At 36.4% G+C, this 12,815-nt stretch overlaps 1 protein-coding gene across 10 annotated transcripts in view; it reads left to right on the top strand.

The window, feature by feature from the left end:
• The window catches only part of PHF3 (PHD finger protein 3), an 85,780-nt gene that overhangs the window by 30,753 nt on the left and 42,212 nt on the right, over positions 1-12,815 (top strand). For 2 of the 10 annotated variants that reach the window (XM_074037710.1, XM_074037711.1), the window contains exon 3: positions 11,812-12,004. The exons of the other annotated variants lie outside the window; for them this stretch is intronic. The gene's annotated coding sequence lies outside the window, so the exon portion shown is untranslated. The remainder of the gene's footprint in view (positions 1-11,811; positions 12,005-12,815) is intronic. 10 annotated transcript variants of the gene reach the window in all.

Below are 12,815 nucleotides of genomic sequence, written 5' to 3'. Positions count from 1 at the left end.
ATTCCTCGGTATCCATGGGAGATTTGTTCCAGGACTTCTGCCTGCCACAATACCAATATACTCATATGTTCAAGTCTCTGGTATAAAGTGGTGTAGTATTTGCATATAACCCGTGCACATTCTCCTATATATTTTAAATCATCTTTGAATTATACCTAATACAACGTAAGTGCTGTGTAAATAGTTGTGGTGCAGTGTTGTTTAGGGAATAATGACAAGAACAAAAAGTCTGTACATTTTTCATACAGACATCATTGTCCCCCTCTTTTTTTTGAGATGGAGCCTTGCTCAGTTGCCCAGGCTGGAGTGCAGTGGCATAATCTCAGTTCACTGCACTCTCTGCTTCCCGAGTTCAAGCCATTCTCCTGCCTCAACCTCCCAAGTAGCTGGGATTACAGGCATGTGCCACCATGCCCAGCTAGTTTTTGTATTTTTAGTAGAGACAGGGTTTCACTGTGTTTGCTAGGCTGGTCTTGAACTCCTGACCTCAAGTGATCTGCCTGCCTTGGCCTCTCAAAGTGCTGGGATTGCAGAGGCGGGGTCTCCCTAAGATTCTCAGGCTGGTCTTGAACCCCTGGGCTCAAGCAATCCTCCTGCTGGGATTACAGACGTGAGCTACCATACTCAGCCTTCCCAAATATTTTTGATTTGCTGTTGGTTTTATTCACATATGAAGAACCCATGGATTTGGAGGGTTGACTGTATGTCCTTTTAAAAGACACTTTAAACTTTAAATACGTTTTGGAGCAAAGTAGACTGTAAATCAGATATATGCTATTTAGATACCTGGTTAAGGATACTTGTTATTTTAAGCTTTAAAAATTTTTTAAATTTAATTTTGTATTTTAAAAATTTAAAACATACCGAAAAACAAAGTACAGTATACTCACATTTAGTCATCACCAATATTCAACAGCTGTTCATCCATCGAGTCTACCCATTTAGTTAAACTTCATCATATATCTTCCCAAAAAGGACTTATACGTAACAGTACCATAACTATACCTAAGAAACAATTTCCAAGTATCATCTAATATCCTGTCCATGTTCAAATTAGTCATTTGTCCCCAATGCCTATAATACTAATTTTTTCCTTGGGAAACAGAGGTCTCTTAGCAACATCCTGAGTTTTAGATTTTTTAAATTGTATTTTCTGCAAGTTGGAAATTAGGTTTAATAGCTTGATTAGAGTCAAACATATTTGGCATTCAGAAAACTTCGTAGGTAAAGCTGTGTAATATCACATCTTAGAATGTTTATCATCTGACTCGATGTTAAATTGGATTACTGGGTTAAGGTGGTGAGAGCAAAATCTCTTCTTCCTAAATACTTGAGATGGCAAGTAATCTACACAGAGATGCAGCTTTGGCAATATGAAAATATTTAGTTCCTCATCAGCGTTTTTCCTAATGCTTTTATGCATCCATGATGATATTCGCTGGAATCAGTTGTAGTGAAGTGATGGCTTTCTATATCTAACTTTTCTTTTACATTTATTTGCTGGCATTCTGGTAAGGAAAAGTTTTGTTTCATTACCTGGTTGCTTACAGTTCCTACTGAAGAGGCAGATTAGAAGGAAAGAATGAACATTTCAAAGTTAGGAGTTGGAGGAATGATCTTTCAGAGTAAGGACTTTTGGTGAAATGATTACTGCTAGTGCCAGAGGTGGCAAATGGTTTTTATTTGACTTTCCTTTTTTTTTTTTTGAGACAGGCTATCACTCTGTTGCCCAGCTGCAGTGCAGTGGCGTGATCGTGGCTCACTACAGCCTCGACCTCCTGGGCTTAAGTGATCCTCCACCTCCTGGGCTTAAGTGATCCTCCTGCCTCAGCTTCCCAAGTAGCTGGGACCACAGATGTGTACCATCACACCTACTAATTTTTTTTTTTTTTTTCGTTTTTGTATAGATGGGGTCTTCATGTTGCCCAGGCTAGTCTTGAACTCCTGGGCTCAAGTGATTGTCCCGCGTGGGCTTCCCAAAGTGCTGGGATTATAGGCTTGAGCCACTGCACCTGGCCCTCTTTCCTTTTTGATGGTTATAATGAGTTAATAGATTGAAAAAATATATATGTCACATTGCTTTTTTCCTTATGATGCTCAAATTTTTTTTTTTAACCAAATCACCTCACAATGTAGTCAGTGAGATGTACTTTTAAATGCATGTTCTGTTGCATAGTTTTGTTACCGTTACAGAGGCAGAATGCTTCTAAAAGTGCTTGCTGATTTTTTTCATTCTGTGATTTTTAATTTTGGCCTTAGGACCATATTTTCCTCTGTTGCATGTATAATTACAGTCAATTTCAGTATAAGATTTCTTGATATGCAACTTCAAAAAGCACATGAAATATGTAAAAGGAGGTCAGCTTGGAAATTAACTGATCGGTTGTGAAGGTTTGGTAGAAAATTTTTTCCTTAGCTTAAGGCTGAATGTTGATGAAATGCTTTAAATTAAATTTGATACACACTGGTGACAGGAAAATTGTCAAATAAATGACCTTGATTAGTGGACAAAGCAATCTTGGCTTTAATATAGAAACATTCTTGTGATGATTTAGGAAAATAATTATTGTAAATAAATCCTCAAGAAACTGACATTTAAAAAAGTATATTGATAGTTCTTCCTTTTTAAAGCAATATAGTGAACATAATTTAGCTTTTAACTGTTGATTTAGTAGTCTTGGGAAACAAATGATTGTATTATTACTTATTAGCAACGTCCTTAGGTACCATTTTTGTAGGTAAGGCTTTTGGTCCCTGTATTAACTGGGCCTGGGCCAAATACACTAGGAAAAAATTGCTTTTGAATGATGTGTTTCTCCTCTTTTTATAATACTGTCTTAGGACCTCCTACTTTATCTTTCTCAAACATCTAGAATATTCGATCCATTCATCTAATTGTGAGAGGCCAGGAAACTTGAGTTATTAGAAATATGTGAAATAAAAATAAGAGACTACTTATAAAGGTATGTATATATGTAAAACACAAGGACAGAAATAAACCATATTAAAGTAGGTTTTCACTGAGGGTTTCTATATACTTGATTTTTCTTGAGGAGGGCTCTAGAGTTGGAAAGCTAACTGACATGAACTTGATGTAAAGGATTACCCATTCTCAACTGTTCATAAGAGGCCAGAGAAACTTCTGAAAGATAACAGGAAGCATTTACTGACTTTTAAACCTACATTATAGAATGGAGCAAGATACATTTTACTGTTGTTTCAAGGCTAAATACATATAATACTAATTTTTTCCTCATTAAGTTATGACATTTACCTAGGTATGTTTATCAGAATTGTGTTTTCCAAGTTGTAATAGTTCTCTTATGTGTTCCAAATTTATTGCAGAGTTGACTTTTTTTATTCTATTCAGGTTCATATCTTTAATCTCTGTAATATATTTGATGAAAGTTCCTTTTATAGAGGCTTTTTTATACTCTTAAAAGGAGACTTTGATTCCTAGGCATACACCTGAAAAAATGCTACTAATTCTGTCTTTTTGAGTTGAGCAGCTTTTTTTGTAGTTATTTGGTTATTCCATGTTTGGATGCTTCTTTCTCATCCGTGCTTTCTAAACTATCATCCTAACTGCATGGGTTAGTCAACACTACTGTGATGGTGTAGAGGTGTTTTATTCTATTTCTTTTGATTGCTGAGAATAACTTCCTGATTTGAGTCTAGTTGAACATGGAGGTTCTCATCTCTCGAGATAGAGCCATGATATTTTGTATGCACTCATGCATTTGTTCATTTAAGCTATGTTTTAAAACGGAGTATTTTATGTTCCAGCTGCTGTTCTAGCACTAGTGATACATCAGAAAACAAAAGAATAACAAATTCCTGCTCTTGGGGAGTTCTAGTTAGTGGAGCGTATAGTACCATAATAGTCTCTTCCTGGGCTAGTACAAATTAGGGCTGTTAATTGTTCAACTCATTTTCCTGGCCTCTCTTACTTACTGAAAAAATTAATGTGATTCTCTAAGAACTCTGGGTGGTCCTGTTTGTGTCTGGTTTTTTCATATGTTTGAGTAAATGCAACTGAAATGTTACAGAACAAAGTGCCTAGTTGGGAATTGACTTACTAGAATGTGAAACTCAGTGAATAATAATGAGATCCATATTATAAGATAGTTGAACCTTTTTTTTTTTTAAAACCTATTCCTGTTTTACAGTAACGTGATTTTCATTAAATAACATTCCAGGAATCAACAATTTACAACAATCATATGTAAGGTATAATGATTTGCTTTGAGATTAAAGTGATTGGTACTGTACTGTTTGTTTAACAAATGTTTATTTCATACCTATCATATGCCAGACTGTTTCCAGTGCTGGAAGATAGAGTGGTGTTTGAGACAAAGTCCTTGCCCTCATGGAGCTTGCAAGTATTAGATTGGTGCAAAATTGATTGCGACTTTGGCCATTACTCTCAATGGGAAGAAACACAATTATTTTTGCGTCAACCTAATAAATTGTAAGGTGATAGAAAATGTCTAATTGTTTTTTTGGTGGCAGAGGTCATGGTTTATTTGACTTGGACTAGGGGGTGGGCCTCTCTCTAACATTGAGAGTAGCTGCATGCTGAGATACTTGTAGTGGCCAGCCTTTTGAAAATCCTAGGCAAGTAAAGTACGTTTTAAGCAGAGAAATAGCAAATGAAGTGTACTCAAAATGATGTTTAGTTTATCAGATTAAAGTAATTCATGGTTACTAAATAGTTCTAGTATCTCTGAGGGTTGTGTTTACATGATTACATTCATATTTATAGTTGTTTTGTTTTTTTTGAGACAGAGTCTTCCTCTTTTGTCAGGTTGGAGTGCAGTGGTGTGATCTTGGCTCACTAGAACCTCCGACTCCGGTGAGGTTCAAGTGATTCTCCTGCCTCAGCCTCCCGAGTAGCTGGGATTACAGGCACGCACCACCACGCCCAGCTAATTTTTGTATTTTTAGTAGAGTCGGGGTTTCACCATGTTGGCCAGGGTGGTCTCGATCTCCTGACCTTGTGATCTGTCCGCCTCGGCCTCCCAAAGTGCTGGGAGGTGTGAGCCACCGTGCCCGGACCATATTTACAGTTTTTTACTGAACCAAGTTTGTAATTAGTGGGCCGTGTAAATAAATGAACTATGAGACAGTAACTTTTTCATGTGCTATTGCATAAAGAAAATCTAAGAAATAAAAATAATATTTAAACAATTAAGAAGCAATTCATAAAGTATTCTCCCCTTCTCCACAGACACACATACTCATATTAACAGAGTGTATACTTTATCTCACTGTAGGTTTTCTAGAATTGGCTAGTGTCTGGCCAAGTGCCTCTTTTCTGCCTGTTTTTATACACATAGGGCAGACAGAGCTAATCCAAATGAAAATTTGGAATGTGTATTTTTTTTTATTTTTCTTAATTTCATAATGTTGCTTGGTAGCTTAAAAAACACTTTTATACATTTGTTGCCTTTATTGTAATGTCCTATAGTTAGATACTCCTTTAATGAAATTAAAAGATCATATTTTATGGTTAGGTTTCTACTGCTCTGTTTTCCACAGGTATGGTTTGTGGTTACATGATAGGATATCTACTGTTAAAGCAAACTAAATATGCCTGAGAAGGACTCTACTTCTATATTTGAGTGCTTGTGGATGAGCCATAACCTAGCTTAATAGGCAGACAAGATTGGAAACCTAACCTGGTGTATGTGCCTGTACAGTAGCTGAGTACTGGTCAATCCCAGTGGCCATACTTGAACCACAGTTGAACACAGTGTTCAAACTGTTCACATAAGGCAAACGCCAACCTGTAACCAATCCAGCTATTTCTGTACCTCACTGCCGATTTCTGTTATGTCAGTTCCCTTCCCTTTTTTGTCTATAAATTTGTTCTGACCACGAGGCACCCTAGGAGTCTCTCTGAATCTGCTGTGATTTTGGGTGCTGCCCGATTCATGAGTCGTTCACTGCTCAGTTAAGCTCCTTTAAATTTATTTCTCTTCAAGTTTTCCCTTTAACACTATCTTATTATTTGTTTTGTCTATGCTTGGGATTTTTTTTGTTTTTATGTCAACAATCTTGTATTAACAAATGTGCAGGATTAACACTTTAACATGGCTAACAGCGGAAGCAGCGCCTCTAACAAGCTCAAGTATGGAGGTATAGACCCAATAAAGATTATCTCTTAGAAAAGGATTGAAAAGATACAGATATCTGCTTAAGTATTTTTTGTTTTTAAATAGTTTTCCAGTGTTGCAGAAAAAATATCCCAAAGTGATTTCAGTTCATAAAAAAGCAGCATTAGGCAGCCTGTGCTGCCTTATAAACCCCAACTCAGGATAACCATAGGAGAAAATCAACCCCCAAAACATTAAAAAAAAAAAATCACCCTTTCTTTTCATCCTTCTCTAGCTTCGACTGCATATTCCACGGAACATCTAATATCGGGATAAGCAAGACCCAGCTCACTTCTTTCAGCCTTTTGTCTGTTTGTTAAGGTTGATCCTTCACCTCTACAACAATCAATAAATTGATCTCTAATTTCTGGCTCAGATTACTAGAAACTTGCAAAACATCCTTATGTTTTCTTCAAGGATGGGCCTGAGGGTTCCTTGAAAAATCAAAGGGGCAGGGTACCCACCTGAGACTGGAATGCCTGCCAAGCCCTTTCTAAGCAAAAGCATCCCATTACCTTTCAACTGAAAGTCTAATCTACCAGGTAAGAACAAGTAGCAAATGGGCACTAAACTGTGGCTATACCAAAAAGGTGAATATCTCCTCCTGTTAACCATAAAGGTAAGGGAGTTGACAGGAGCCAAGTATTTGATCTTATCTGTCTTTAGAGTTTGCATGGTTTAGACTGAAGTCATACTGCAGAGAAAAACATTCAGTCAAAGGATAGGGGTGGCTTTTGCTGTATCTGGTAAAGCTGCCATTCCTGGGCAGCCAAATTCGTTGCTCTTTTATAGAAGCTCTTTTCCCTTATGCAAAGTACTTAAGAATTAATAGGGAAATTTTAAATTTGACTTAATAACTGACAAACTTAAAGACATACAAAAAGGCAGTATATAAATCCACAAAGTATTCAAGCTTTTTTAGTAACCCCCATTTTTTTTTTTAAATCTGAAATTAGTGCTAATGAGTTCTTGAGACTTAATATGAAGCTCTTTGCACTGTAAATATTTTATATTTTTGGAGAAACATTTGATGATATCTAAGACAAATGAATACATATATTTGTGTGTGTATATATACATGTATGTATGTTTATATATATACATACGTGTGTGTGTATGTATACACCATATATGTGTGTGTATATATATATACCGTATATGTGTGTGTGTGTATGTATACCATCTTCGACTCAGTGAACCTGTGTTTTAAAATGTATCGTAAGGAAGGAATAGAAGAGGGGAAGAAAAGCATTATTTATATAGCATTGTTTATTTTTTTCAAATTAAGAACGTGATAATATCTACAGGGATAAATTCATTCCCAAATAGTTAATTGTATGTAACATACAACTCGATGGAGTGTATCATGCCTCAGCCTCTTTTGGGGGTGAATCTGTGACTCATCCATGAAGGAAAGAAGTCTTACCAAAGGGTGGCCAAGTAGAGAGTGATGGTCTTCTGTGATGTTAGAGGGGAAAGCTATAGGGGTTCTGTTAGAGGAGTTGTTCACATATTTTCTTATACTTAAAAAACACAAGCCATGTAAAATAGGTAACTATTCTTTATTGTTGTGATACTGCACAGATATGTTCTTTTCCCCTTCAAGTCTGATACTTGCTGCCAACTTTGTAATAGAAGAAATAACTGACATAGAAGTATAATAGTTGAGCTAAGGTTGACCTTTGTGCTGCCTGCATAATTAAGGCATTCCAAATGTGAAGAGCTCCCTTCTATTCCTAATTTGTCATTCTCCCCCTTTGTATGGTATTAAAGTGATTTAAACAAATCTCTATTGTTGAGCAGTGCAATAAATTTAACTCTGAATATTTGATTTTATTCTCTTTATCTCATTTGCCCCCTTTCCAAAAAGATAGGTTTAATTTAAATAGTCTGGAGTTAAAATAGTAGCAATGTCAGGAGGACTTCACTTAAGCAAGTTTAATTAGGACAATTTGGGGTTGAGATGGGAGGAATTTTAATGTGATGTAAAATCAGGCTCGAAGAGATTTCTGAGTATGATCATGGACTTTATGTCAAAATTTTAAAACCATTTGGGGTTAAATTTATTCCATTTCTCAACAATAGGGATTGGTTTAAATCACTTTAATACCACACAAAAGGGAGAATTACAAGGCAGGACTAGTAGGGAATTTTTACATTTGTTATGTGATAATTATGCTGGCAGCGCAAAGGTCAAACTCAGCTTAACTACTTCTAGGTCAGTTATTTCCTCTGTTATAAAGTTGGCATTAAGTTTCAGACTTGGGGATAAAAATGAGAATGGCACCTAGTACCTAGTTCTGGAATATACAAGGGAAGAAAAAAACATACTGGAGGTGCTTCTGTTGTTGGGGCTCTTGTTCAGCATGAGAACTCTGGAAACTCTGAAGGCAATGCAGAGCTTGATTTAATGTAGAAATGGATTTTTGAGTTGAAGGAAGTGTGTTGTCAGGAGGAGCAGGAGTTCAAAAAAAGATGCATGCTTGGAAATCTTTCCTTGAGAAACATCCTAAATGCAGTCTTAGTTATTCTAATTGTAGATTGTCGACCAAGAGGTTGTTCAGGGATAGAACCTCAAGTCATCACTTACCTTCCAAGTTATTTTCCGGCACATATAAACATTGTCAGATCTCTTGATTTTTCCCTCTTCTGTCCGTTTCCTTCTCTCCACTTTTCTCCATTAAACTTAAAAGCGACTACAATTATTGTCATTCTTCATTTACTTACTCCTTAACTCCTACTCATCTGATTCTCTGCTTTGTGTGTCAAACTAGTGGATTTCTCTCCTTTATTTGTTCTTTGGGTTGCAGTTAGCCTTCCTGATTCCCACTACTATGAAATTTTTGTGATGTTGCTTTATCTTCACGCATCTTTGGTCTGAGCTTTTTCCTACATATCATCAATATATCAAAAAAGTGAAGTCAGTATGTTACTTCCAAATTTGTTCTTTCCAAATTCTCTGTTTGTTCAATAGAAACATTTTTTTCTCACTTATCAAGGTTTAAGTTCTCCCAATCTGTCTTTCCCCGTAATGCTTTTATTCAGCAAATATTTTCTGGAATACCTACTATATACAAGGTTGTGATTCTAGATTCTGGGGATTCAGCCACAAGTAAGAGACAAAGGTCTTTACCTGTGCAGCTTATGCTCTGGTGGAGAAGACTGTCAGACAGATACTTAATGTCATATAGAGAAACATTTTAAAGGATAAAGTAGCTAAGGATCCGTAGGCAGTAATGGAAATATGTACTGTTTTGCATAAGGTGGTTAGGGAAGGTTTCTCTGAGAAGATGGTATCTAAGTAAAATCTGAATGAAGGGAAATAATGAGTTATGGGTATTGGGAGAAGAGCCTTCATGCAGAGGGTATAGCAAGTGCAAAAACCCGGAGATGGGCTTATGCTTCTCTATGTTCAGGAAAAGCCATTGTGACTGGAGGAGAGTGAATCAGCAGGGGGAGGAGAAGAAGTCAAAGAAGTTGGCAGGAGAAGATCCTGTTAGACCCTATGGGCCCTGGCTAGGATTTTGGGCTTTATGTCTAAATGTGTTGGGAAGGTTTTAGAGGATTTTGAACAGAAGAATATTAATGTGATCTGACTTAATATTTTAGAAGGATCACAGTGATAACTGTGTGGAGAATAAACTGTCAGGGGAGAGGGGATGGCAGTAGAGAAACCTGGGACACTAGGAGGCTGTTACAGTCTTGATGAGAGATGGTGATTTGGGAGTAGAATGTTAGCTGGTCAGATGTGTGATACATTTTGAAGATAAAGCTAGCAGGATATGCTGATAGCTTGGATGTGTCAGATATGGGGAGAGGAGCTAAGGACAGTTCTTGAGTTTTAGAATTGAACTAGGTGATTGGAGGTTCCATTTACTCTGAATACCTTGGGAGGAACAGTTTTTTGAGGGGGAGGGAGGATTGATAGAATCAGTGTTTATTTTTGGTATGTTAACTTTGAGGTACTTATTGGACAACTTAATGAAGATGTCAGATTACACTCTTCTGAAAGTCTCATGAGTTTTGGGTTGGAGAAGATACCTGTGGGAATCAGAGTATAGATGGGCCGGGATAAGATCACCTTAGGGATAAGTGAGTGTGAAAGGGATACGTGAGTATGAGTGTAGATAAAGAAGAAAGATGGGGGGACTGAACTGTTGGATCCTTCAATATGTAGATGTCGGCAGGAAGAAAAGGCTTTATCAAAGGCTGTTGACAAGTGGCTAGGGAAATGGGAGGATGTGATATCCCAGAAGTGAAGCGAAAAAAATGAAGATTCAGAAAGTGGAGAGGAATCAGCTATGTCAGATGTTGCTAGGAAATGGAATAATTTAAAACCTGATAATTGACCTTTGGATTTGGCTTGCTAAATCCTGTTGATTCTGCTTTGTAATATAGCTCTAAAATTCATTACATGACTTCACTCCTTGTCAACAAACACTCTTAATCAGGCTTTCCTCCTGGTCTGTTTTTCTATTTTGGATGGTTCTTTTTTCTCCTGTTTACATTGTAGAATACATGCTCATTATAGAAAACTTGGAAAACTCAGAGAAAGTATAGTGAAGGTTAAAAAACAACAGCAATGGCAAAATTCCTTACAACTAAAGATAATCACGATTGAACAGTCTGTTGCGGTTTTCCTATTAATGTTTCTTATACATCTTTGTAATGTATATACTATATATATGTATGCTTTTCTACAGAATTAATGAAAAGTAGTCTTAAAATTTGCGTATTTAAAGGAACTTAGTAGACCTGTAATCTAATGTCAAAACCTTTTTGAGGCTGGGTGCAGTGGCTCATGCCTGTAATCCCAGCACTTTGGAAGGCCAAGGCAGGCAGATCACCTGAGGTTAGGAGTTTGAGGCCAGCCTGGCCAACATGGCAAAACCCCGTCTCTACTAAAAATACAAAAATTAGCTGGGCGTGATGGCGCACACCTGTATTCCCAGCTACTTGGGAGGCTGAGGCAGGAGAGTCACTTGAACCTGGAGGTGGAGATTGCAGTGAGCTAAGATCACACCACTGCACTCCAACTTGGGCAACAGAGTGAGACTCCGTCTTAAAAATAAAATAAAATAAAATAAAAACAACAAAAACCTGAGGATGTATGTGAATGTGTGGCAACAAATATTCCATCATGTTGGAATACCTAACTGGACTTCCTACCTGTTTTTACGCAGATTATATCTTAAATGAATCCTGATTAATTTTTCTAAAGCATATTCTCCAAACTTTTAGTGCATAGCATAATGGTTAAAAGCATGGGCTGTATTTTTACTTTTATAATACATGCTTATAGCAGGAAATTTGGAAAATAGGAAAAAGATATATTCTTATCTGTTTATGGATAAGAATTACTGCCTATGATTACTGGTAAAATTTTCATCTGTTTTCTGCCATTCTTTTTTTTTTCTATCTAAATGTACATACGCAGGCATTTTATTTGTGTGTGTGTTTCTAACGAGGATCACACTGTATTTTCTGATCAGCATTTTTCTTCACAATCCATTCTTTCCTCTCTTTTTAAATTTATTTTGATCAAAGCATATGAGCAGTTTCATGATTCTGTTTGTTGTCAAATTGCTCTTCAAAAAAAATTGTGTCATTTAAAAGTAAACTTATGAAGAATTTTGTTCTCTTTAAATTTTAGGATAGACCACTATCTTGTTGAGCTCTTTTAAATGAAGTTCTACTTGGACACAAAGATGAGGACTAGATAACTCCTTGAGGTTCCTTCTAACCCCTAGGATGAAGATAATAACTAACATTTGTATAGTGCTCTAAAGTTTACAGAGTGAGTTCTCATACATCATCTCACTTGATCCTCACAACAGCCCTGTGAGGTAGGTAGGACAGGTATTGTTATTCTCGTTTTAGAGATAAAGAAACTGATAGAGAGGTTAAGTGACTTGATCAAGGTGTTTTTCTTTTTGTTTTTTTTTTTTAACGTTCTAGTAAGGATTTGAATCCAGACCTTCTGGTCTAAATAATCACATTCTTTTTGGCAAGATTTCATACAACTGCACATTTAGAATTACTGATACATGTTGGCTAAGTGGCATTTGTTCTATACAGAAATAAACCTAATGACAATATGAGTATGGTGTTAGTATTTCTTTGACTGTTCCTGAGTCTTTTTACATTCTTTCTCCACCCCACAAATTAAATACATGACTCTGTCTCTCTTTTGACTAGGAAAAGGTAATGTAATTATATAGCTATATTAAACATCTACTGTTTTCTCCAGCATTTGGGGGAAGGGGAAGTTACATTATGTTTTTCATTTTTTTCCTGTTTCTTTTTCTTCCTTTTTTTTTTCTTTTGGTACCAGTCAAAAGTACATCTGCATTGCTTGCTTTCATACATGTAGCATAAAGTCTTTAGTAGAGTATTGGGATCCTAGTTAGAAGTAGAATTTTTGATTCTAGCATGAACCTAGAATCAAGCTTTTCAGGATATGGAACTCTTGAACTACCTTAACCAAAGTTGTGATACTTGAGTACTCCAGGTATAGTCACCCATGTCTTTCACAAGGGGTCAGCAAGTGATAAATGGAAGTGATATTTGAGGCTAAATCAGGAAGGAGTATAATATAGCTAATACTGTCTTTGACTAATTATTTTACAAGGTGGAAGTTTGTAAAACTGACTTGAT

This window comes from Macaca fascicularis, chromosome 4 (genome assembly GCF_037993035.2).
Source record: "Macaca fascicularis isolate 582-1 chromosome 4, T2T-MFA8v1.1".
Classification (NCBI taxonomy): domain Eukaryota; kingdom Metazoa; phylum Chordata; class Mammalia; order Primates; family Cercopithecidae; genus Macaca; species Macaca fascicularis.
Note: the sequence above shows the minus strand (reverse complement) of the source record. Positions and strands in the feature narration are given on the sequence as shown.